Raw genomic sequence first — 23,769 nt, forward strand, 5'->3', positions numbered from 1 at the left:
AAATGCAAGATGTGGTCAGGGGTGTGTATTCTATTGCCCTCTGCTAGAGGTGGGGCAATTTCTTCTGTTAATTGGGCCACCTGTTAAAAGCAGGTGGGGTGTTTTCTTTTTCTCTTCCACAACCAATCCTCCCTCTGAAAAATGGGTCATATCTTCAGTTAATGGGCCATTGAGTCTCACTGCATGACTGATAAAATTATGCCATCCCATTGGGAGATGCTCCACCTAGGGGGAGGAGCCAAGCATTCCTATCTGGATGTAATCTGAGATTGGAACAGCACAGGCAGCCTTTTCCCACTAGTTTCCCAGAAGAACATACTTCTTTTCTCTGCCAGATTCCCGGAGGAAGACCTGGCCCATCTATACCACCACTGGACCTTCAGAGGAGAACTGCACCCTTCTCCAGGATCACTGCTTCAACATAACCACACCTGACACTCCTGGAGGGCTGCAGCCACTATTTAATGGGACTGCTACCAACACCCTGACCCACAAGGCGTCAGGTCGTATTCTGACTCTGTCAGTGTTGTTTTGTATTACTGCATTTTTATTTTTCTTAATAAATAACTGCTATTCCTAATCCCATATCTTTGGTTGAGAGCCCCCTTAATTTCAAAATTATAATAATTTGGAGGGAGGAGGTTTATGTTTTCCATTTCAAGAGAGGCTCCTGCCTTCCTTAGCAAACACCTGTCTTTTCAAACCAAGGCATACCTGGAGAAGGTATATGAGCTCTGGTTCTATCTTTAAATGGGCTAGAGGCTAAGGCTGGGCCTAAGGCTTCCAGTTACTGCCCATCATGAGGCCACTAACAAATTTAGCAGGTTCTAATATGGTTCTAAAAATAATAAAAAGTGATTCAACCAAGAGAAAAATGAAGAAGAGAGATGAAGTTAAAGCTCAGCATAATTGGAACAGCATCTATGGGTTATCTAAATATTTAGATTAGGTGATCTAATGGTAAATTTTATGAATCTTTGCATAAAATACTTCCTTAAGTTTATTGCTAAATGAAATTGTCTACAGTCACATAATGAAGTGGAAAAGTTTCTACTTTAAAAAGTCTCCACTTGAGAATATTGGTAAAAATCAATGTCTTTGCAGTCCTTACAAAAACATTTAAAAAAAGGTCATTTCCCACTGGAGTTTTCCTTAGTGAAGCACTAAACTCAGTATGTGTAAATGCAGTTTGTCTCAGGGCTCAGTTTCAACTAGAGTGAATTTTCTTATCACACAAAATTTTCTGAGTTTATCTTAGAATCTTTTCCACATCACATCAGGGTGAGTCAGAGGATTTTCAAGGTGGTGGAGGGGGAAAATCTTTCTGCAGTTTAATAAAACAGCTTGTTGATCAGGAGAGCTATGTGAGAGCATCAGAGTATCAGGAGAGCTATGTAAGATTACATGATTTGTAATAGTAGTTAATTCTGGATTTTAGATAGCCCAAAGAAGTCTTTGGTTATTTGTGGTTGAAATGTTCACTGTCTTCTTATTTTTAGCAAAAATGTAGTACAGAAGCAGAGAAGCTTTTTTTTTTTTTCTTTTCCTATAGGTACTATATTCTCACCTAAATCTTTTCTTTGGTCTGACAACACATATACATCTCTACCATTTTTTCTTATGGTGTATATTTACAGCATATTTTTTCTCTTTCAATTTGTCCCATTTCTTGCACCTCCTCCCTTGTACTTTCCAGGTGTCTCCTTTCATGATCTGAAAGTGCTGCAGAATAAAGATGAGCCAATAGTCCAGTCCCAGGCAGTCTTTTGTTCAGGTAATTGCTCGGAACCAAGCAGCTCTTAAGTGCCCTGACTTCCCTGACTGAGATTGACTGATGGAATGATTAAGTAAGGCAGAGATTTATAGCCAGCCTAGTCAGAAGAAAGCAAAAATGTAGACTCATTTAAATAAGGTTTTGGGTTTGTTTTTTTTTTTTTTCCTCCCCCCTCACTCCCCCACAGTATTGATGATGCATCCTGAATGTTATCCCAGGTCATATAGATCAGAGCCCAGCACCTTTGGCTGGAGAAGTGAGCACCCTTCCAGCCACTCCTGAGTGGTGCTGGAGCTGTGCTGGTAGTGCTCCCACAGCAGATGTAACACCATGCTGGAGAGCTAGCTTAAAGAAGAACTTTACCAAGTCTCTCAGAAAACATAAAGTAATTCTTACATAGATTTATGCCTGATTTATTTGCCTTGCTTTCTCACTTGCTAAAGATATTTTCTAGTATATATTGAATAACACAATCCATTTAAAACAAATTAAATTGGCCTTGAAACCTTTGTCCCCATTTTATCAGTATGACCACAGCAGATTCTGGATAATTAATAGTAACATTTTGCAAAAAAAAGCCCAAACCCCACCATAACCTCATCTATATGTGGAAACACTCATTCTAATCCTTTCTAAAAATTATTTAATAATTAATATTTACATTTTAGCAGTCTATATCTAAGACACATATTAATGAGAAAATACATAAAGATATATTCATAAATGTGAAAAAATGTCTCAGGGCTCAACAGTGAATCTAAGTAAATGTATTTGCAATATTGCCAGCAGGTTTGTTTTTTTTAAAAATCTTTTTAATGAAGCTGTGAATAATGGAGAGACAATGCTATGTGTTAACCTCTTTTTGAAAAGATTAGAATCTATAAAATGACTGACATTTTTACATAGTTTGGAATCACAGTTAGATCATTTAATGCGAATTGCAATATCATAGTGTCTCCTGCTCATAATCAGTATTACACCTGTACAGCTCCTCTCTCAAACACAGTTTAGATGACTTGCCCTGGTGCACATCAGCAGCAGAGCTCTTTTCCTCTCATTCTACACATAATCTATATAAATTTATGCTTGAGATATGGGGCCAAATTTTTTCTTTCCTTTGGGCATTTTGTGTATGAGCAACAGGGAGAGGAGAACCATACTTGGAGGTGGTGGCTTCCACAGGGACCTTGGGGGAAGAATCCTGCAAAATTCACCTCATCTGTAATTTATAGTGTGGGATGTACAGGTTGTGCCTTTGTTTCTAGAAGAAACCCTTTGTGTCGACAGTCCAGAGACATTTTGGCTTAACAAGTCAAAGAGAGAAATGAAAAAAGTAGTAAATTTCAGTACAAAGCTTTTTATATCTGTGTTATATAGTGTTAATCTTTGGGCTCTAAAGTGAATAAGATTTTTCCTCATATTTTTAAAACTGCGCATTATAATTTAATCTCTGGTCCTCAGACTACTAATACTGTGAAGGGTATTCCCTTAGTAAACTGTTTGGTAATGGTCATGGTGTCCAGACAAGCACAAATATTCTGAATTAAATATTAAAGAGATGGAAAGATAAAGAATGCAGAAAACATCAAAGTTCTTAGACTGATGTACTTAGATGGTTCTATTATCTGTTTCAAGAGTTATCCAGCATGATTTATAATTTCTATTAAAAATATCAAAACTGTCTGGATGTATCTAATTCAGTGAGTATCCCTCAATCTTTGTTTTGTGTCATTCTAAGAAAAAGAGTTCAAGTTTACGTACACACTTCACCCTCTAGTTTTGCTCAAAGCACAGCTTTAGCTACAATAAAAAAGAGGAAATCAATCTTTCTTGGATCCCTAATTTCCCATGGAATTAAATGCCTCTTGAGAGAAACGTTTCAGCTTGTGGGTTGGGTAATCTCTTCACTTTTCATTCTTTAACTGTGTTAAAAAAAAAGGAGCATACAACACTAATCTTCATTCCCTTCTATGACTTTGTCCTCTAAGCCCTATGTAAAACACATCTATTCTCTAAGAGTAATTTACAGTAAGATTATTACTTAAAGCAAATGTGGGGTAAGAACCAGCTCTGTCAAGATTCATATCTGGGAAAAAACATATCTAAACTTAAACTTTAAGAATTAGTTCACTGACAACCTACTGTCTAACTGCCTCACTTAAATAATATATGTATATTAAAGTAAAAATAAATGTCACTGGCTATATTTGGAAAATATTTTTATCAGGTATTCTCTGGCAACAATAGAATGAATTTCAAGGGCTATATCCAGCATGATAGAACACTACCTTACTCTCTGAACAAACCTGAAATTGAACTAAATATGAAGTACCTTTAGTTCCAAAACCTGGAGAGTTTAATGTACAAGAATGAATGATACTAATTTTTGTTATATATTTGGTCCAAGATATTAATTATCTAAATTATTTTTAATTGGGATATGAGAATGTTTCTTAGTCTCTGCTTTGACAGCTGAATATTGCAGATGTCTCCATAATTGTTTTCACTACTTCTTTAAACCATATAAAATGTTAAAGGCCACATGGAAAAACTGAGTTTGAAGGAAAATTTGGGGTAGAAAATACTGGTTTGATTCTACAGGGAAGGGTCAGGTGGGCCCCTGTTCTGTGAACATGTTCTCAGTTTTGTCTGTATGTGTAGAAGTCTGGATAGAAGTTTGAGGGTAGTCCCATGTCTGCTGGAATGTCATTAAATTAATTTTGTGATGAATCTACCCTGGTGTCAGAAAAGGAAAATATCTACCAGAGTCAAATAGCTAATGGAATTTAAAAAAGGGGAAATGGAGGAGTAGGTAGTATTTTTTACTCATGTGATGTGTCCTTTGCAGGAACAAAACAGGATTTATAGTCTTATAGTGCTATTTAAAGCTGAAAGCCTGTTTTTGCAAGCAGACGTGTGCATCTGCATTTGCAGCATGCCACTGGCAAGGTAAATGGGATCAGCAGTAAGCTGAGACTGAAAGCTGCAGCTGGCTGACAGTTGCAATTTTACAAAACTCCTTTTTTCCCCTTCAGAGTCTATGCAGATATGAGTTTCAGCAATACTTGCCTCCAGCCTCTTTTAACTTTCTTTTTAATTAAAAAGCTTAATTGGGAGTAATAAAAATTCCAATTAAGCTTTTTAAATAAAACCCAAAAGCTCAAAGTGGCTGTGGTTGAAGATAACTGCTACTGCAACCCGTGACTAGCACTGCTGTTTGAACAAGGCATTTGTTTCACCATAATCAATGTTGTGCTTTATGATTGAACCTCCACATCTTTCAAAAGATACCTTACTATACCTTTAAGTCTCACAGAGTTATTGTTTGCATGTGAAATATGGGCATCCTTGTGAGTTTTGCTAAGAGCAGCACAGGGTTGCTCTGCATATATTCCCTTCAGCATCATGCTACGTGTCAGATCTGTAAGCAGAAATAGAACCCATAACAAGTCCTGATCAGCCAATTTCCCAGTGAATCCATGTGGTCTTGTGGGCAGCCCAAAATTCCCAGGACTGATTTACTGCTTCTCCAACAACTTCTTAGGGATTTTTTTCTTATTATTGTTTTTGCCTCTTTATTACTGACTGACTCCTAGCTCTTGGTTTGAAAGCCAGCTTGTGTTAGCTCGAGGTACCACTGGCATTAGGTTCACAGGCTTTTCTCATCAGCTTGATGGACCCAGGTGGCCTTGTCTTTCACTGCTGTTTTTGCTTTCATTTTCTCAGCCATCTGTTTCTGACAAGAATGAATTACAGCCCTGTTTTCCAAGAAGTACATTGATAGTTGTAGCTCAAAGAATTACAGTTAAAAAGAAAACAAAACCCAGAATGGCTTGAAAAGCAAAATATTCATATATAAAGCATAAATGCATGGAAACCTCTAAGAACTTTAAAGAAAATAAAAATGTTAATCTGCTCAACTAGTATTTAATTTATTGATAATGTTGAACATATTGAGTTAAAGATGAATAGGGTTGATTAAAGAATGGCTACATTACAACACAAAATGTACTTTTTTTCCCAAATTAAAAGCTTAGTATAGCAATTTAAACCAAGGTTTTTTACTTACATTTTGCCCCCAGATTTTGAAAAATAAAAGTATTTCCTCCAAAAAAACTTCTTGGCTACCATTAGAAGGGATCAATCTTCTATCTACCCCAGCCTGTGGCACTGGAAAATATTCCTCCAACCCAATGCTCTTGGTGCAGCAATAATGTGGTACATAGACTGAATGATGTGCTCCTGCCAGATGTAGTGCCCTGTGTCACCAAGTTGCATCTCTGTCCAGGAAAAGAACATTTTCCATAGGTTATGGAAATTGAGAGAGATACCTACTGTAGGTTGGGCTTGCTTGACTCAGCCTCACTTCCTCTCACTCAGAGTTTCATCTGCTGGGTCTGGGCTCTGACTAACAGCTTTATCCAGGAGAAATTGGCAACTTGAATTACAGGAAGGTAGGAGAGATTATGTTTCAAAAATAGAAATTTTTTCTGTGTGTTTTTTTTTTCCTGATCCTTCTTTGAAAGCATTTTCTGGAATAAATCACAATATCTAATAAGCCAATGAGTCTTTTAAAGTGGAGTTTTAAGAGTGTACCAGGGACTTATTGAATCATGTTATCTTCAAATCCTCTTGAAGTTAGTTACAAAGAATAGTAGCTATATATTCGGTCTGAATGGTTCTAAGATTTTAGTGACTTTGGATTAACAGGAAGATTTCAAACTATCAGTGTTTAAGCTTCACCTTTCTGTCAGTCATTCCTGACAAGGCCAGAATAAGGTAATAACTACAGTGACTTTAGAGAGGGTGGTTTTTCATTAGTTTAAGCAGAATGTCAATTAAAAAGGAATTGAGATAAAGAACCAGCAACTAGACTAAGTTTACACTTCTTCAAGGATGATAAGAAAAATCCATTTACAGGTTCTATTTGAGACTGAATATACTTTCTAAGGTAAAGGCCCCTAATATTACAGCTTTAAAAGTCTGCTGGTATTTTATGAAAAGATTTAATAACATTGTGTCTGAAATGTTGAAGAATTTTTTAACTGCTGGAAATAATTATTTCTTAACTGAAATGAATATACTAAAATTAATTTAAATTTAATTTCACACGTTTTATGACAGAATGTTATCATCTTCCATCATTTCTTCTTCTGTCTGACTACTATTTGCATTCTCTAAGAAATGACAAAGTCTATTTAAAATGGGAAGAGAAATTTATCTTTCTGTGATCTCTGAATGGAGCTTATTTGCAGCTAAGGAGTATGGGACACAATGGAAGCTGACAGGTACTGATTTTTTACTTTTCCTGTGATCTATTTGCAAGATTTTGACCAATTTAGAAGGAATTAAGTACTCAGAATTTAGAAGACTGCATGGGAATGGGGCAACATTGGCCTTTGTCCAGATTTAATACAAAAGAGGCTCCTACAGGGATTCACCCTTCCATATGTCCTTGTTACTCCTTGAGACAACACTGGACTTCAGGGTTCACATGAAAAATATTGTTTCAGGCAGGATCACATAGGTATTTATTACCCTTGACTCACATATTCAATATTTTTTTTGCCTTCTTGCAGGCTCAAAATGTTTTCTCTAAAGGAAACTGAAATTATGATTTGTTACTGTGTTCAGAGTTGGGTTAGTCATGGTTTTCTAATTTTCCCAGAAATGCAGACCAATCCAGAAGGGAAAAGTATTTTGAGGGATGCTTCTCAGTGAGAAGTACAGTATGGGCCACAGTGCATGACAAAGGATTGGAAGGGAAGTTCAAACAGTTTGGGACTGTTGAGCACAATCAGCAGATCTTGTAAACACCAGCAGGAGATCTATAAAACACTTTTGCATGCTTTACAAAGGCAGCTTTTCTACCTTTTCATTGTAATCTGAATAGATTGCAGTTTCAGAGCAAATGGCACATGAAAACTTGCACATACACCTGAAGTTGGATAAATCATTAATTCCTGGTATTATATGAAGGATTTAGTCCTCTTTGCTGCTCCTGTGACTAAACCCTCAGCAGGCAAGTCAGGTGTGGGGTTTTTCAGTAGTGAAACAGCTTTCCATTTTGGTCTTTTTGCCATGAAATAGTGAAATACTGGTTAAAAGAACCAAAACTTTCTATCATTAATAAAATAACAGATATTTTCTCTTATAGGGAATCAAATTCTCTCTTCTAGGTAACTAAAGAACGGGAGCAGGATGCCCACCCAGTGTGGAGGGGAAGAGAACTACTCTTCAGAGACATGCAAAGCCAGAGGAGATGCTGCCAAACTCTGATTCTCCTACACTATTTATACTGCCTGACAGAATGAGTCACATTATGCTACTTTTTAATAGCTTTCTTACCTTCCTAAAATGGATTAAATGCTTGCAGAGCAGTGATGGTAAACTAGGAGTCATAGCGATCATTATTAGCTTTGCAGCATCCTTAGCATTCAGTACTCATGAATCAGCTGTAATATATTGTGATAAATAATCTGCCCAGAGGGACATCAGCATTGCATCTGAAGTACAGCCCAGATTAATACTGTGAAATCAGCTTTGATACAGTCTGTAAAGTTAGGTCTTGCTATATCTCTTTGAATCAGGGCAAGATTTGGCTGATTCCTCCTGATCAAGAAATTATTGAGCAGCTTTTTCAGATGTACTTCAATGCTTTGATGTTATTATTTTAAAACTGATGTGTTTCCCACTCTTTCTATTAGCTACATACACACCAATGCAGCAAAATCTCACCTATAGCATGGCCATGATGGAAAGCATTCTTTGGAACCCAATATTCCAAGATTTCTTCATGGTTTTGAAGGTTTCAGCTGCATCAATTTTTTGTCACCATGTTATGCAACAGATTTTGTTTCCACTGCAAAAGCTGTGGCATTAAAAGACCATGGGATGATGTGAAGAGCTTGTGGTAGCACCAAACTGAATCTGTAAGGTAACAGCCTGAAACAATTGCTGGTTACAGAAAATAGCCCCAGAAGGGGATTGGAGAAGTCGCCTACATAGTGCACATGCTGAAGCTCAGTCAGCACTCTGATTTATTCTGAGAAATGCTCCTTAACCTCCTCTTACAAATTTCCCATAGCACTGGGGAAAGCCATAGATTAACAGCTTTCACCTAGCAGTGTAAACCAAAAGTGGTAAAGGCCAGAAATTGTGGTGCAGGCCAAACAGAAAGTGGTTTTAGTTGATTTTTTTTTTTGCGCTGTTGGATGGATCCTCCAATCTGTATAGAAGGGAGCCAAATTTAATGTGCATTACAAGTCTTTGCCTTTCATTTAATAGTGGCAGAGCTGTTGTGTTTCAATTGCACAGAGATTTGGGAGTGCTCTAAAAAGCTCATATGGAAACCTCATATGATCATGTGGCTAATGCAAACTTTTTCCTACCAATCCTCTGTAATTCACCTAACAATGAAGAAAGAACTACAAAAAAGAAGACTTATAGCTTGTCAAACACTAGTTTCACAAAACAGCTTTTATATTTAAGGTGCATTAATGTTTCTTGCTGTAGTAGTACAAATGATGATGATGTGATTTAATGGGCTGTTAGCACAATAACGCTCTGCGCCTTAAAAGTGACACAAATTTCTATCCTCCATTTGGAAGTCATCAATGTCTTTACAGGTTCTTCAATTATGTATTTGCCTATTGTCTGATGGTGAATTTAGGATTTTATTGATTTCAAATGTATTTTTCTGACAGTTTTAATTGTTGACTTCCTTTAGCCAGCACTTGATAAGTTTATACCAGTGGCTGGTATAGACATCTTGTGCAGTTGAAAGTGGAATTTAGTATTTTTTGGCAAACATACATGTGTCCAGAACTCAAACTTTCTTTAATAGGCAGTGTCATGCTGATAAACTGTTTGTGTCTTCTATAAATGGACCATTACAAGAGTCTAAGTATGAAAGCCAAATCTCTGTGCATTGGCACTAAAGAGTGAGGGGTAAGTGTAGGGTGTGGGAACATCTGATTGAATACAAATGGGATGTTATCTTAGTGAAATCAAGAGAGACTTTGTAGTAGTTTAAAACAAAGCCTTGTGGTTTGGTCTAAAACAGGTTTCTTTACAGAAGGAAGCAGATCACCTAACATGAAGGGAGAAGTTTGTCTCTCTCAGTAGTATTATGCACAGACTAATTTCTTCTATCTATATTTTATTTTGGAGTCAGATCAATATACAAATTCATTCAGTGCCCTTGTCTGTTGTCTTCTTCTCAGGGGTTAGATGAGGCATGATGGAGCTGCTCCTGAATGTCCTGAGTGCTGTATATCCTGTGGGATGTGAGCTGCTCATGCTGGGCCTAGGGAAGAGGACTTCAGAAACCCATTTCTCCTGTCCCAGAGGAGAGTTAGCTCTGCTGCCTGATCAGGAAGTCTGGTTGGGATGGCTAAACCAGGACAGTTCAGGTATTACTCAGAAGAATGAGATCATGACAATTAAGACAGTAGTTCTGAAGTAAGATCAGCAGACAGGTCTCTGCCTGGCAAACACTGCATCAGCCCCTTTCTGCAAGTTTGGGCCGAGGACTGGTAAACTAATTTGCTTTGGGATGGTTTGGCAAAGAATCTATTGCTTTCATTCAGCCAGTGCAGTACTTCCCACCACCAGGATGTGGCATTAGTGGTGTATATATTCTGTGAGGGAGCAGGCTGAAGCTGTCTAAGTATTTGTTTCAAAACATTAACAACATCTTCAGGAGAACTATTAATAGCCTTTTAGTTTCAGAAGCCAAAGCAGTATATTTATGGTGTTCATGGACTGCTAGCTTGTGCTGGTTTCAACTGGGGTAGAGCTATTTTTCTTCACAAAGACCAGTATGAAGCTGTGCTTTGGATTTGTTGGATGATAGGGCTGATAACATAGAGATGTTTTTGTTAATGCTGAGCAGGGCTGATGTGGAAAGCCAGGGCACCAGGAATATTTCTCTGTCTGCTCTGGGGTGTCCTGACCCCCAGGGGAGCACTGACTTTGACCCTCATTCATGGAGAAAGTTTCCTAGACTTCAAGATAGAACTAGAATCCACAAAAGTGTGAAATCAATTATAGAGAGTAGTGTAGGTGTATCACTTAGGTGAGAAATTTAGGTTATTGGGATTTTTAGTATGTTGTGGATGGAAGCAAGATAGAGGGCACAGGGTGTCATCCTGAGTTTCTTCTTCATGCTTCTTCTTCCTTCTTCTTCATGGGTTTGGGTGATGTTTTGTAATTGGACAGAAAAGCATTGCAGGCTCCTTGGGATCAGTTATGGGGTTTAAAGGGAAAATAATCTAGATGTCTTTTCTTAATTGGATAGTTTAGTCTTAAAAGACCTTGTAACAAGAGATGGTTAGCCATTTTGTGCTTTGCTAATGAGAAGCTGCCACACTCACAGTAGTGAGACTGTTTTACTGATAAGAAATAATAAACACTTGAGTCTGAACATGAGCTGCTGTCTCAAGTGCCTTCAATGCAGACCCAGGGAAACCAATAGGCGTGCACAGAACCAAGGCCTTTACATGAGCACGCTGCTCATGCTGCCATGCTGGCAACGATGTTAGCGGTGCTTGGGAAGTTGGGAGGAGACACATCTGGGACAGGTGACCCAAAATGACCAAAGGGCTATTCCAGACTACATGACATCATGCTCAATAAATGAAGTGGAGGGAAGAAGGAGGAAGGGGAAACCTTTGCAGTGATGACATTTGTCTTACTGGGTGACTGCTCCACAGGATGGGGCCCTGCTGTGCTGGACATGGCAGAACTGCTGCCTGCCCATGGAAAGCAGTGAATTAAGCTCTTGCTTTGGTTTGCCTGTGTCCATGGCTTTCACTTTCTCTATCAAACTGTCTTTATCTCAACCCATGAGTATTTTAGCTTTTACCTTTCTGATTCTCTCCCCAGTCCTGCTGTGGGGGAGTGGGTGAGTGGCTATATGTGTTACTGGCCAGGGTTAAACCACAGCAGTCCTTTTTGGTGGCCAGTGTGGGTTGTGTAGGGTTTGAGATAATGACAGGCTTGACTGGGATATGCTAGATTGAATATTGATCTGTTAGTGGTTAACTAGTAATGAGCAGGGTTCTGTGCTTGCTATGGGGCTCACTTTCCTGACTGTATATTCAAATGTAGTGCTCATTTGTGTCACTTTTTGCTTTAGCTTTTTGCTTTAGCTGTTTGCTAGGATTAACTAAACCTAACAGAACCTGTGTCCCCATGTGTCTCTGCTGCCTGACGCTGTTAGTGAGGCAATGGAATAAATCTACTCTTTGCATTTCAGCCGTGGTTTGGTGGTCACCCTGGTTACACATATGTGTTGATTCTCTTATAGTTAAACTCACTGTCATGGGAGTTTTACAAATAAGTTCCTGTTAAATTCAGGAGAAGTTGAGTTGATGTGTCCTGGAGCCAAGCTGTGGAAAACCCCACAAGAGACAGCCTGTGTACCTAGCCTGTCACAAAAGACCGATTCACAAGATTTAAATTAAAAGCTTGATTTTCAAGTTATGTATAAGGAGTCAGTTATCTAAATAATACCCTAACAAAATTAATACTATAAGGATTTATAATTACAGCAACCTTTTATGAATTTTAAAGGCAGAGAGACACTGACAAAATATTCACAATGTTTCTGCACTTCACTGGTTTAAAAAGAATATTGCTAGTAGGCAGACCAGTGGGGCAAGGAAGCACAATTGCTTACAACAGTCAAGCAGGTATGCTTAATTTTTAAGCTTGCCAGCCCTGACATAAATTCTTTTATTTTTTTCTGACATCCTCTTGTATGTCTTAATTATCTTGTGAAGTGTCATAGGATGGATTTGATAAGGAAAAGCATGAACTATTAATTTTCATCTTGGAGTCTTAAAATAGCCAATTAAGCTTGTACTAAGAGAAAAATGATATAAATCTTCTGTGCCAGAATACAATGCTCTGTGTCTCATTCACATTCAGTTTATATATTCCCTCCAACCATAACCATTCCATGATTCTATGATTCTATATACTGTGCCCTCTAGGAATGTTTAAGCTTTCAAACCAAGAGGAAACTGACCTTTACAGGAGTACAGGGTGTACGAAAATGCCTGGGATAACTGAACTACCTATCAGCAGTTTGCTACCATCTTTTGCAAGGCATGTTTAAGATGGATTTGTCAATAAAATTGTGTACTTTCAAAAATTTAGAGAGGAACAGACAACATGGTTCACTGTAGCTGGTTAACCTAAGGGGTGTGAGGATAGTTTGTAGACTGAAAATATTGCCAGCCTTTGTAACCACAATTCTTTTGAGATGCAGCACAAGCCAAGGTTATATGGTTAGAAGATCTATTTTCTTCCAAAGTGCTTATAGCAAAAAGATAAAAGCAACAACAAAACCCCAAGGAAATCATGTCCCTACCTAATTCTGGCAATCAGATCAACCTTTAGGTGGGACAAGATTTGTTTGGTTTTTTTTGTTTATTTGATGCTCTAAGTCATATCAGTCAGTCATTGCTATATCAGGCAGTCATTTACATCAAGACCTTACTAATAAGTTTCATTATGACATTACTTTAAAGTATTAAAGTGTCCAGTTTTGTTGCTAAAAGTCTGATTTCATTGTTCTGGTCTTCCTGTTACCCGATCTGCTGACCTAGTGTGAAATGTGACCTGATCATCTTCAATAAGCCACCATGTAGATATCAAAAATGCAATCAACCTCAGAGATTAAAAAAACCCCACTATCATAGAAAGTAAACTTTTGTATTCTATAACAATAACTGTGAGATTGCTTTTCTAAAATTTGGGGTTTGTTTTTGGTAGGTTTTTTTTTTTCTATTTTATCATGAATTGTGAAATATATATTTATGAATTCTAGTAACTTCAGTAATTTGAAAAGTAAGAAGAAAGGGTGCTGAAAGGAAGCAATAAATTCCAGGGAATTAGTGGAGAAAACAGCAGAAAATAAAGATGAAAAAGACTGGGTGGTGGGGAGAGAAAGTAACGCACACAGGTTTTAGGTAAAGTGAGATTGGTCATGACAGTGCAATGGCAGAAAAAAGTGACTTATGAGTTAGTGGTAAGAAAAATCTGTGATATTACCAGAATCAGGAAATGAAAAGATATGTGAAATTTAAATGAGAGGTGATGGGATGTCTGCTCTTCTCTGAGTCAGAAGATCCATCATGTTGTACAGCCAATGTTTTGTCAAGTATTCCCTCCATAGCAGTGCCTGGGTAATTGAGAGTAATAACTGGCAGGGATTTGTGTGTCAGGAAATGAATTTTAAGGGAAGAACAGTGTCGCAGACATCTTTTTCACTAAAAATCCTTTCTTTAGGATTTTCCCTTCTGAGGAGCTGAGGCCTCAGAAAAAGAATGCAAGCAATGGTTATCTGCTGCTGTGGAATGCAACAGGTGGATTTTTGATTGGGCCATCTTGAATGTTTATAATTAATGGCCAATCAAGACGGAGCTATCTCAGACAGAGTCCGAGAGAGCTGCCTTTTGCTTTCATTCTTTTCTTTTCTATTCTTAGCTTAGCTAGCTTCTGAGAAAACCTTTCCCTTCCTTTTCTTTTTAGTATAGTTATAATGTAATATATATATATATATATATATAAAATAATAAATCAAGCCTTCTGATCATGGAGTCAACATTCTCGTCTCTTCCTTCACCTGAAAACCCCTGTGACCACGCTCACAGAACAGGATCCTAATTTGGCTGATTTGATTGCCTGGACCTACCTCTTTCCCCATTCTCTGGAACTAGAAAATGTTCTTCCTGGACACAGGTAACTTATAAAACAACACTTTGTGTCCCTTCCTACTCTGTGTAAATCAAAAGAAATTTAAAATAAGAATGATAGGATGGGAAAATGGACCTGAGTTAGAGCTAGAAGAATGTGTGTTTGCAGGAGTATAATTATAGATATATAATTTATTGGCTAGAAATTTGGAAATATTGGTTGTAGTTGCAGAACAAAGTTGCACTGATCTGAAAGTTACGTAGCTCCCTGGAATAGTCTTGGAATTAATAAATTCACAGAGATTTACATTTTTTGTGTGATAAAAGAATACGCTAAGACACCTTGTCCAACTTAGTAGATCAATGTAATGCAGAAGTACCAGAGAGGATTCACTGTATCTTATTCAATAAGTTCCAATTGAAGCAGATTCCTCCACACAAAATGAATATTTAATAATAAAAAGAGGGTTTTGTTGAAAGTTCAAGCAAGAAAAGGTCACATTCTTAGGGGGTTTTATCAATTATTTGGATCAGGGGACAAACCAATTACTTAAGGGCCTTATTTTTATTTTCTTTTAAATACATGTGTTGTTATTTCTAAAATAAAACAGTAGAAGAAACAGCTGGTTTGATTTAAACAAAGAAGAGATTTTTGAGATCATCTTGTCCAATAGTCAACCTAGTTCCACCATAATCACTCAAATCACATCCCCAAGTGCCACATCCAGACACCTCTTGACAGTTCCAGAGACGTTGACTCCACTTCCCTGTGCAACTTATTCCAATGCTTGACTAGTCCTACACTGAAAAAAAAGGAGAAGGGACTGACAGCTCTTAAATAGCCATGGAATGGGTTATTTGTACCAGTGGGAATATACAGGGAGATAGCAGATATTTGCATGGTCCAGTGTTGGAAACTTTGCTCAGTCAAAAGGGTAATACATTTGCATACCCTTTAGAATTTAGAAATGTAGCAAACCACTCAAACATACATAAATTAAATGGATTCTTCATATTCATAGGCTCCTTGCACAACATTAGATTGTTTAGTTTTCATGGTTTATTTTGTTGCTTTTAATGACACTATTAATCATAGTTTCTTATTTTCTTTCACTGCCAGGATTTGACAAGGATTTTCTTTCACCTTGAGAAAGTGCCTGTTCTGAGGAGTTTCTTCTCAGCACTCGTGTACTCAGCACAGCCTGCTGAGGGAAGGCAGCTTGTCTTCTGCACAGCACTTCTCTCTGAAAGATGGTTTCAGAACTGCAGGTTTGATCTCTCTCTTGGTAGTGAAAGACCATAAACAAATACGTCTTTCAAATTGTTTTTCCACTTGAAGCCTTTATGATTCCATCGAAGAGGAAACTGAGCTAACTCAATAATCAATGGACCGTAAGGCAGTAAACTGATACATTGTTAATTTTTATTGCTGAAGTTTCTTCCTCCAACTCTGTTTCAAGATGCTATTCATATTTTATTACTGTGATGATGATTTTTTTATGTGTGCAATGGCAAATCCTTCTGATACTCTACTTAATATTTTTTGTTGAGATGGGTTTGCCATAACAAGCAACAAGGCAGGGAGTGTAGTAATGTCTCATTTGGAGGAATGGAGATCAAGCAAGTTACAAATGGAGCTGCAAGTCATTGGCCAGGGCTAACAGAGCACCTGTCTGGCTGCTCCAGGAACCTGCTCTAGAAAAGCCTTGGAACAGCAGACTTAGATGCCTGATGAAGAAGGATGCAAGAGTATGAAAGCAGTAAGAAATGTTTTTTCTAACAGGTCCTCAACAGCCAGCTAAGCAGGTATGTAAGCTTTGTTGGTCTCTTGTGTCCCAAGGCATTTTAGTCTGTTGTAATTGTGGACTGAGAGCCCACTGAGGGCCCTTAGAGACTGAGCTCTGGAGGCAAAGCTGCTCATTAGGCAGCAGAGGTGGCTGCTCTGGTTCCAGCTGCAGGGATAATTTCTCTCTGCTTGTTCAGGTGCTTCTGCACTTTATTTAATAGCGTGCTCTAATTGTCATGTTTGTTTTCCTTCCAAGCCCTAATTTCTCATGTTTTTTTTTTGATTACCTAGCCAAATGAGACCCCAGTCTTGACTAGTCTCTGCCATGTTCCGTCTGGCCAATATAAAATCCTGTTTAAAGCTTATCGAGGTACTGATTTTGCAGACTTCATTCACAATTGGTTTGTTGAATAGCTCTGAATACAAAAACACAATCTGCTTCACCAGATTGGGTTTTCGTCCTTCAGGTCTCTTATTCTACTACTAGCAGTCACTTTGTCTAATGCTGCAGCAGAAGTGAAAGAACAGACTTAACATATCTTGCCAACAGTATGGAGGCTTCAATAAGGGAAAATTCTGTTTTTAATCCCATGTCATCAGCTCCTGCCCATTATACACATTTGTCCCATCAGAAAAATATTTTTTTCCTTAAAATGATTCCTTCCTGTCAAAGTCCAAGGCAAGACTGCTTAATCTTACAGAAGAAAAATCATTGACCATCAAAAAACTTCCTAGATAAATCTTCTCATTTCCATCAAAATCACTTATATACTTTTACTGCCTACAGATAATGTGTGTTTGAGATTAACACAGATATTATGGAAATATAACCATCTTTTGAGGGTACTGTTGTAAATGAGAGAGAACAAAAGTTTATCCTGAAGGTTAGCTCAGATTGATTTAGTCCCTTTTACTCTGATATGGTCTCTAACTTGCAGACTTTGTTGTAAATTGGATAATATTCCTCAATGAAATTAGTGTCTGAAGCAAAAATAGGCACGTCTATGCTGCATTATCTTGTGACTGTGAAAGATTATTTTCAAACTTGTTCATGCAGGTAGCCAACATTACAGTTTTTTAGGATTTGCAGTCTGTAAACTTCCTACTTGGCCCACCACCAATGACAGATCTAATGAGGGATAAACAGAGATTTAACATTTGAATCCTACAATGGTCATTGTAGTCTCACAGCTAGACCTTTAAAGGCCTTGGTCAGTTACTGCCTGACACTCATTACAGCATTGTGCCTGACACTCAAGACTAACATTGTCCTCTGTCACATCCCTGGATGAAAATATTCATAAATTGTGGGCATCAGCCTTTTTCTCCTCATCTTGTAGGCTCATGTGTTGAACAGGCTGCTCAGGTGCCCTACATGGGTCTGTAACATGTCAACGCAACTCAGCTGAGAATATTATGAAGCTGAGTTTGTGGCACTCAGGTTCCTACGTGTGTCTTGTCTTAAGCAGGAAATTTTTAATGTGGTCACAAAAATTTTCACTGAGTGCACCTCATCTGACTTAAAAGATTCACTTAGGTCATAAGACAGCAGTAGAGTAGTATTGGGCCTCAAGACATCATTCACCCTTGCTTACTTGTGCATCTGAGACTGGAAGACAAGGCAGTTTAAGTTCTGCTTTTTGAGTGACTCAGATTTCCCTTTGGTCCCAGTTTATGATGCCAAATTGATTTTTTGCCTTTTTTTTCTTTTATGTAGCCTCTGTATTCTTTACACCTGTATTTGTAACTCTATTGTTGTATTCTAGTTAGATCCAGTATGTCTCCTTACCCTATCCAATAGGCAGAAAGACATAACACATTCCAAAATGTTCCAAACTGGGGGTCCGAGGCTCCTACCTTTGGTTTTTCCTGGCAACCAAAGTTGAGACCAGCTCTTTGAGATATATTCCTATAAATAAAGATTAGTTCTCATCTAAGGTGGGAAGATTTAGAAGGGGCTTGAACCAGGGGGGAATTACCTCACCAATTATAATTCTAATTGGTTATTCTTGTCAAATATGCAAATTTGCAAAACCTATAAAAATTGTATACGCATTATGCTGCGTGTGCATCTTCTGCGATTTCCACCTGGAGAATTGTGCACCTAAGCATCCTTTAAAAGGTAACCCCTTTTTATCACCCTAACTGTGTCTGGCTGGTAACTTTAGGACCAGCAAAAAAGGTGTCACTTCATTTAGGCCAGCAAATGTGTCATTTGTAACGGCATGGTCATAACACCTCCATTTCAAGATGAGCAGCTTCTGTTATTCACTGAATTCAGCATAGTGTTTTGTCAAATTCCTGATGGAAAGTTGCCAAGGCTGATTGATTTCTTTTGGAGCAAACACTGGGATTCTGATGTTCTAATATCTTCCTTGTTGTATAGTTTTATAAACACTAGAATGGATTAATACAGAAAAAAATTCTTAAAGCTGCAGATCAAATGAGAAAACTGCAAAATTATTTCTTCAGTGACCATCAGAAAACTTTCATTATACAATTAGTTTCATTTTTATTTGCCAGGTGTACAGATGCAGTGAAATTATTGCTTAAAATTTAAAATGCTCTTTTCATACTTTATGACAGTTTCCTGAACTTGTGTATTAAGAACACTTCTGCAGAAAGCCTTTAAAGTGAATTTAACCAGTTTAATAGATATTTGTTTTCTGCTAAAATAGCTGTTTTTTATGAAAGCATGCATGCACTGGTTTGCTCTCCCAGTCAGTTTATGATTAGAAGTATGCAAAGAACAAGCATTAACATCAGCTTAAACCTTCTTGGCAGTAAGAATCTAGATTTTTTTATTCTATTTTGATGATAAAGCTGAAATGTGAAAATATAAAAAATACAACTAACTATCAAATCAAGAACTATTGAAATAACACCATAAAAGCTGGAATTCAGGTGAAACAGCGTTCATGGTTACCAGATGTTTCTATTAATTACTGATGCTCACAGAATGAAGTCCACTTATAAAAGATGGAGGATGTCAGCTTAATTTGTGTAGCTGTGAGGAGCAAAGGCTCACTCATTACCAATTTTGTTCTGATTACCTTAAAAAGAGATGCTTCAATACTCCACTATAATTTATTTCCCTGAAACACCTAAATGCAAAAGTTTTAAGTTTTTCTAAAATACTTTAAAATGATAGATATGAATTAAGACAGTGCAATAAAAATGATAAATAAAATCAGGACCTATTCTGTGTCCCGACAGGATGAGCTGAATAGCTCCTTGTCTTCAGTACTTAACTAGCTGGAACCATTGTTCAGCTTTTGCAGAAGGAGACAGTATGTAATTCAAAATCTTTACTTTCAAGACAGTGAAAATTGACTTACGAAGCAGTGAAAACATCATAAAACCACATCAATAAATCTACACATACATGCTGAACCCAGCGATCCACCAATTTACATGGAATTCAGGCTATCCTCTCTCCCACAGAGAGGTAGATTTTGTCTGTCCATTTCCAAAGACAAAGAAATAGAATAATTATCTGCCAAGGGATAACTCTCTTTATAAATAAATATTCTATTTCAATATTTTAAAGCTCTCTGCAAGAATTCAGGTTTTTTTCCCGATCCTTCCACTATGGTGCAGTTTTTCTGTTTCTTTCCATGTTTCTTTGCTTCCCACATGACTTGGGAAGAAGAGAGGTGCTGACAAAAACACCCACATTCTCTGCCCCAGTGTTATACTACAGCAAAAGGCATATTGTCCTCCTGTGGTGCCCTTGGGCATTTTTCAGTAAATGAGGGAGTCATGAAGATTTTATGAAATAATGCCTCAGCAGCTGAGACCTAGAAGGGGTAGCTTAAATTCAGATAATATTATCTATATACCTTGCCATCAAAGCAGGTAAGAGCACACATCTTTAGAAAAGGAAGCCACTGTTTGTTTTCAGTAAGCATGTGCTGTTCGACTGAAAAATAAAGCATCCAATTTTCTCAAAGGTTCCAAAAGTTCAAACCACAAAATGCTTCTGCCCTTGAACATAAAGGTACCTAATAATTTCAGGGCACTCTCAGCACTCAGGTAAAAGAACATTTTGAGAACATACAAACAAAACAAGTGTGGTAATGATAGGTGGTGTAAAATGAGTTATTTTTTGTCCCTAGAGTTATAAACATTAATGGCTTAATATATATTCTATCTCCAGACAGTAAAATTAATCCTCTCAGCAGAAGCAATATAAATTTAGACTATATTTTCCAGATGATTTTCCTTACTTCTGATCTGCTTTAGTACATAATGTGCTGTAGCTCTAAGAAAATGAATGCTTACAAGTGTAGATATTTATATGAGTCAGCAAAGCTGGCATAAACTTGATGACACCTTGTGTGCCCAAAGCAGCTGAAATTCACTGTTTAATGAAAAAAGTTAAAATCTGATCTTCAGGCTGATTATAATGCTATAGATTAATGTGCCAATGAGCCTATTTGAAAACATTATCTTTTGCTTGCATAGCAATTCTTGTAACTCAGATTGCAAGAAAGAACAAATAAGAACATTACCCATTAAAGACACAAGTCAAGAATAACCCAGCTAAAGTCAAAATACACCTGTTCCAGCTAGTATTAGCTGGTCAGCTTTAATATTTTCTAGGTCTCTTAGGCAGCAGTTCCCTCATGCTGAACTTGGTCTTCAGTTGGTTGCAATTTCTACAATGAATCTGCAAGGAATGCTCCCATTGTTCCCATCGTTTCACTTAATCCTGAAAATTTCCAGTTATTATATAGCAACCACAGTCTGTGACTTCATACCATGCCTGGGTATTTCACCTCTCTGCATTATTTTGTTTTTATTTTATCCCAGAATTAACAGAACCCAAAGGAGAAATTAAGACATAGTAATGAACAAGGAAAAAAAATCTCCTCATTGCAGAGGCATATTGTTAGATGTACTCCTTTCATGGTTGTCAGTGGGATTTCAGCATTTTACTTGTGCTGCAGATATTGAGACATGAAAATTTCAAATTAAAGGTATTTATCAAATCAAGCCATTATTTTAGCAATAAGCGTAATTAAGGAATAGCTCTGGAAACTGCTGAGTTCTGAGCAACTCTCTCAGCATGGTAAAGAGTAAAGATGAATCCCAAATGTTTCTAAGGTAAAAGCAGCAGTAATCAGCAAGTGTAATGGGAGGAAAGAAAAAACTACCATAGATTCAGGGATAGGGAGATGGATTGTGTCTAAGCATAACTGCAGAGCTCTGTGTATTGGGGTGACCAATTTTTCATATAATGTGAGCAACAAACACTTGTTGTCTTTTCATTCAGTAGATTTTTTCAGGCTAAAAGTCATATTTAGTAATTTCATACTTAGTAAAACTTGCTAAGAAATCCCATCAAGTTAGAAAATGGATGTGATTGCTTTTATCAGATGTATTTAATCCAGAAACATCTAGAATGAAAAATGTTTTCTGATTTTCAAGAAAATTGTATTTTTAAATTCCCAAGTAGATGATCTCCTTTTGGCTTGCCTCAATATTCAAATAGTCCCCTAATGGTTTACTGAAACTTGCACAGTCTCTTACTCAGTTGGTTTTGGGGAAAGACTAGGTCAGATTTCACACTGAATAAGATTTTGTGAGAAGACAGTGAAGATTAGGGCTGTGCTCCCATATAAACACGGCTTTTCTGCCAGGCAGCTTGGATGACAGGGAATTTTGGAGATTTCCTGAGACATCATAGAAAAAGTAGGGGAACTGTGAACTCTCTTATAACTGAAAGTGTATATTTAGCTAAATGATATAAGGAAGTTCAGTTTGGCTTGATTGAAAACTATTGTATTCAGCTTGCAAAGGGAAAAAATCTGATTTTGGGCAAAAAATTAATCCTCAAGTAGTAGGCTATGAAGTTTCTGGCTTTTAAAAAAAAATGTTTCAGAGGTGCTGTTTTCCTACTGTCAACAGCTCAAAATACAACATTTATTAAAAATGCAAGAGAGTTCATAAGCAAAGGCATAATCTTAGCTGGACTTGATAATTTCCTCTAGTTGTTACAGTCTATGGACAAAAGCCAGAGCCAGAATAGATAGAGATAATTTAGTTTATTTCAGCTCACATAGCCAGTAAGATTTAAAAAGCTTTGGGATTTAAAGCTTTAAAGATTTAAAATGCTTTCTCGGATCTTCAAAGAGAAAGAGAGAGAGGATGCAAAAGCAACTGGAATTTTGGCATAAAAGCAGGTGTTGACAACAATGAAGGACTCTGATGGACTATTTTAAAAGGATAAAGCAGTTAAATTTCAAGCCTTGTCAAAGTGCAGGTTGTAGGTTGCTCCTGCTGCTATTATGCATGGGTAACAGAAGGTGGCTTTGTCCTCACTTTTTCTGCAAAGATCAATGAACTTTTGAATTCTCAGCCTCTTTCTGTGTTGCTAAATAAGAGAGATGGGATATTACTTCAAGTCATGGTCTGCCTACCATGCAGACTGGTTATGCCCCATGCACGCACGCCTAAACGTTTGTTTTGTGATGGCTGGCCCTTTCTGAGATGTTTTTTGGGTATGCCTCAGAAGACAGAAGACACCATGCCCAACAGTGTTGGGTTAACTATTCTTTTTCAGTGTTTTGTGTTCCCTGCCAAAGTAATGTTTTACTTGCCTTCTCTTTGCTTGAAAGAGAAGAAAATCTGGAATAAATATTTGTACAATCAAGTACAAGTATTTTGAATTTTGAAGAATAATCCTCTAGCAGATGATTTTTCCCCCAGTTATTGTCCTCAAATATAACCACAGATAACCTTATCTCTCAGATTTCAAATGTGAATATATATGTCAGGTCATTACCATTTAACAAGCTCTAAAAAACCTGCATTTTAAGTCAGATAAATTCCACAACATAGACAGAAGCAATACATAGATACAAACTTGTAAGTCTGAAAGTTCACAATAAGCATCTTACTCTCATCAACAAAAATCAGTCTATTTAGCTTTAGTTTAAACCTGGTCTAAAATGCAAATGGTGTTTATCTCCTTCCAGGACCAGAGAAACTACCTTTTTCTAGTCAGATGCACAGCTTTGGAAGGCATACAGTACATGGCTAGTCTGTCAAAAGTACAGAGAATTTTAAGTAGTTTGGCATTATCATAACTGTATTAAGTCGTGTTTGGTTTTATCGTGTCGTGTTCTTTGACATTCTGCTCGGCATGTGTGCGCTGCCTGTCAGTCAGAGAGTCAGCAAGTCAGGAGGGAGCTGCACTGCAGGAATGGGGCTGTTTGGAGAATTCAGATGAGCATAAGGAAAAGAAGCAAGGAGTGCTTGCCAGCTGTGAGGAGAATTATTGAGGTGAATCTCAATCTCATTAGGTGAATGGTTAAAATCGTGAATAGTGATGGCATGGCAGAGAAAAAGGATCTCACGTACCACAAAATTCTTTGCACTGGAAATGTTTTCTTTTTTAAAAATTCTCTAGTTTTTTACTGGTGAGAAGCTTACTGAAATGAGACAGCAGCTAAGCATAATGATATCTTTCTAAAATAAAAAAGTAGTTCCTGAAT

The sequence above is a fragment of the Molothrus ater genome, chromosome 1 (assembly GCF_012460135.2).
Source record: "Molothrus ater isolate BHLD 08-10-18 breed brown headed cowbird chromosome 1, BPBGC_Mater_1.1, whole genome shotgun sequence".
NCBI classification, from domain to species: Eukaryota; Metazoa; Chordata; class Aves; order Passeriformes; family Icteridae; genus Molothrus; species Molothrus ater.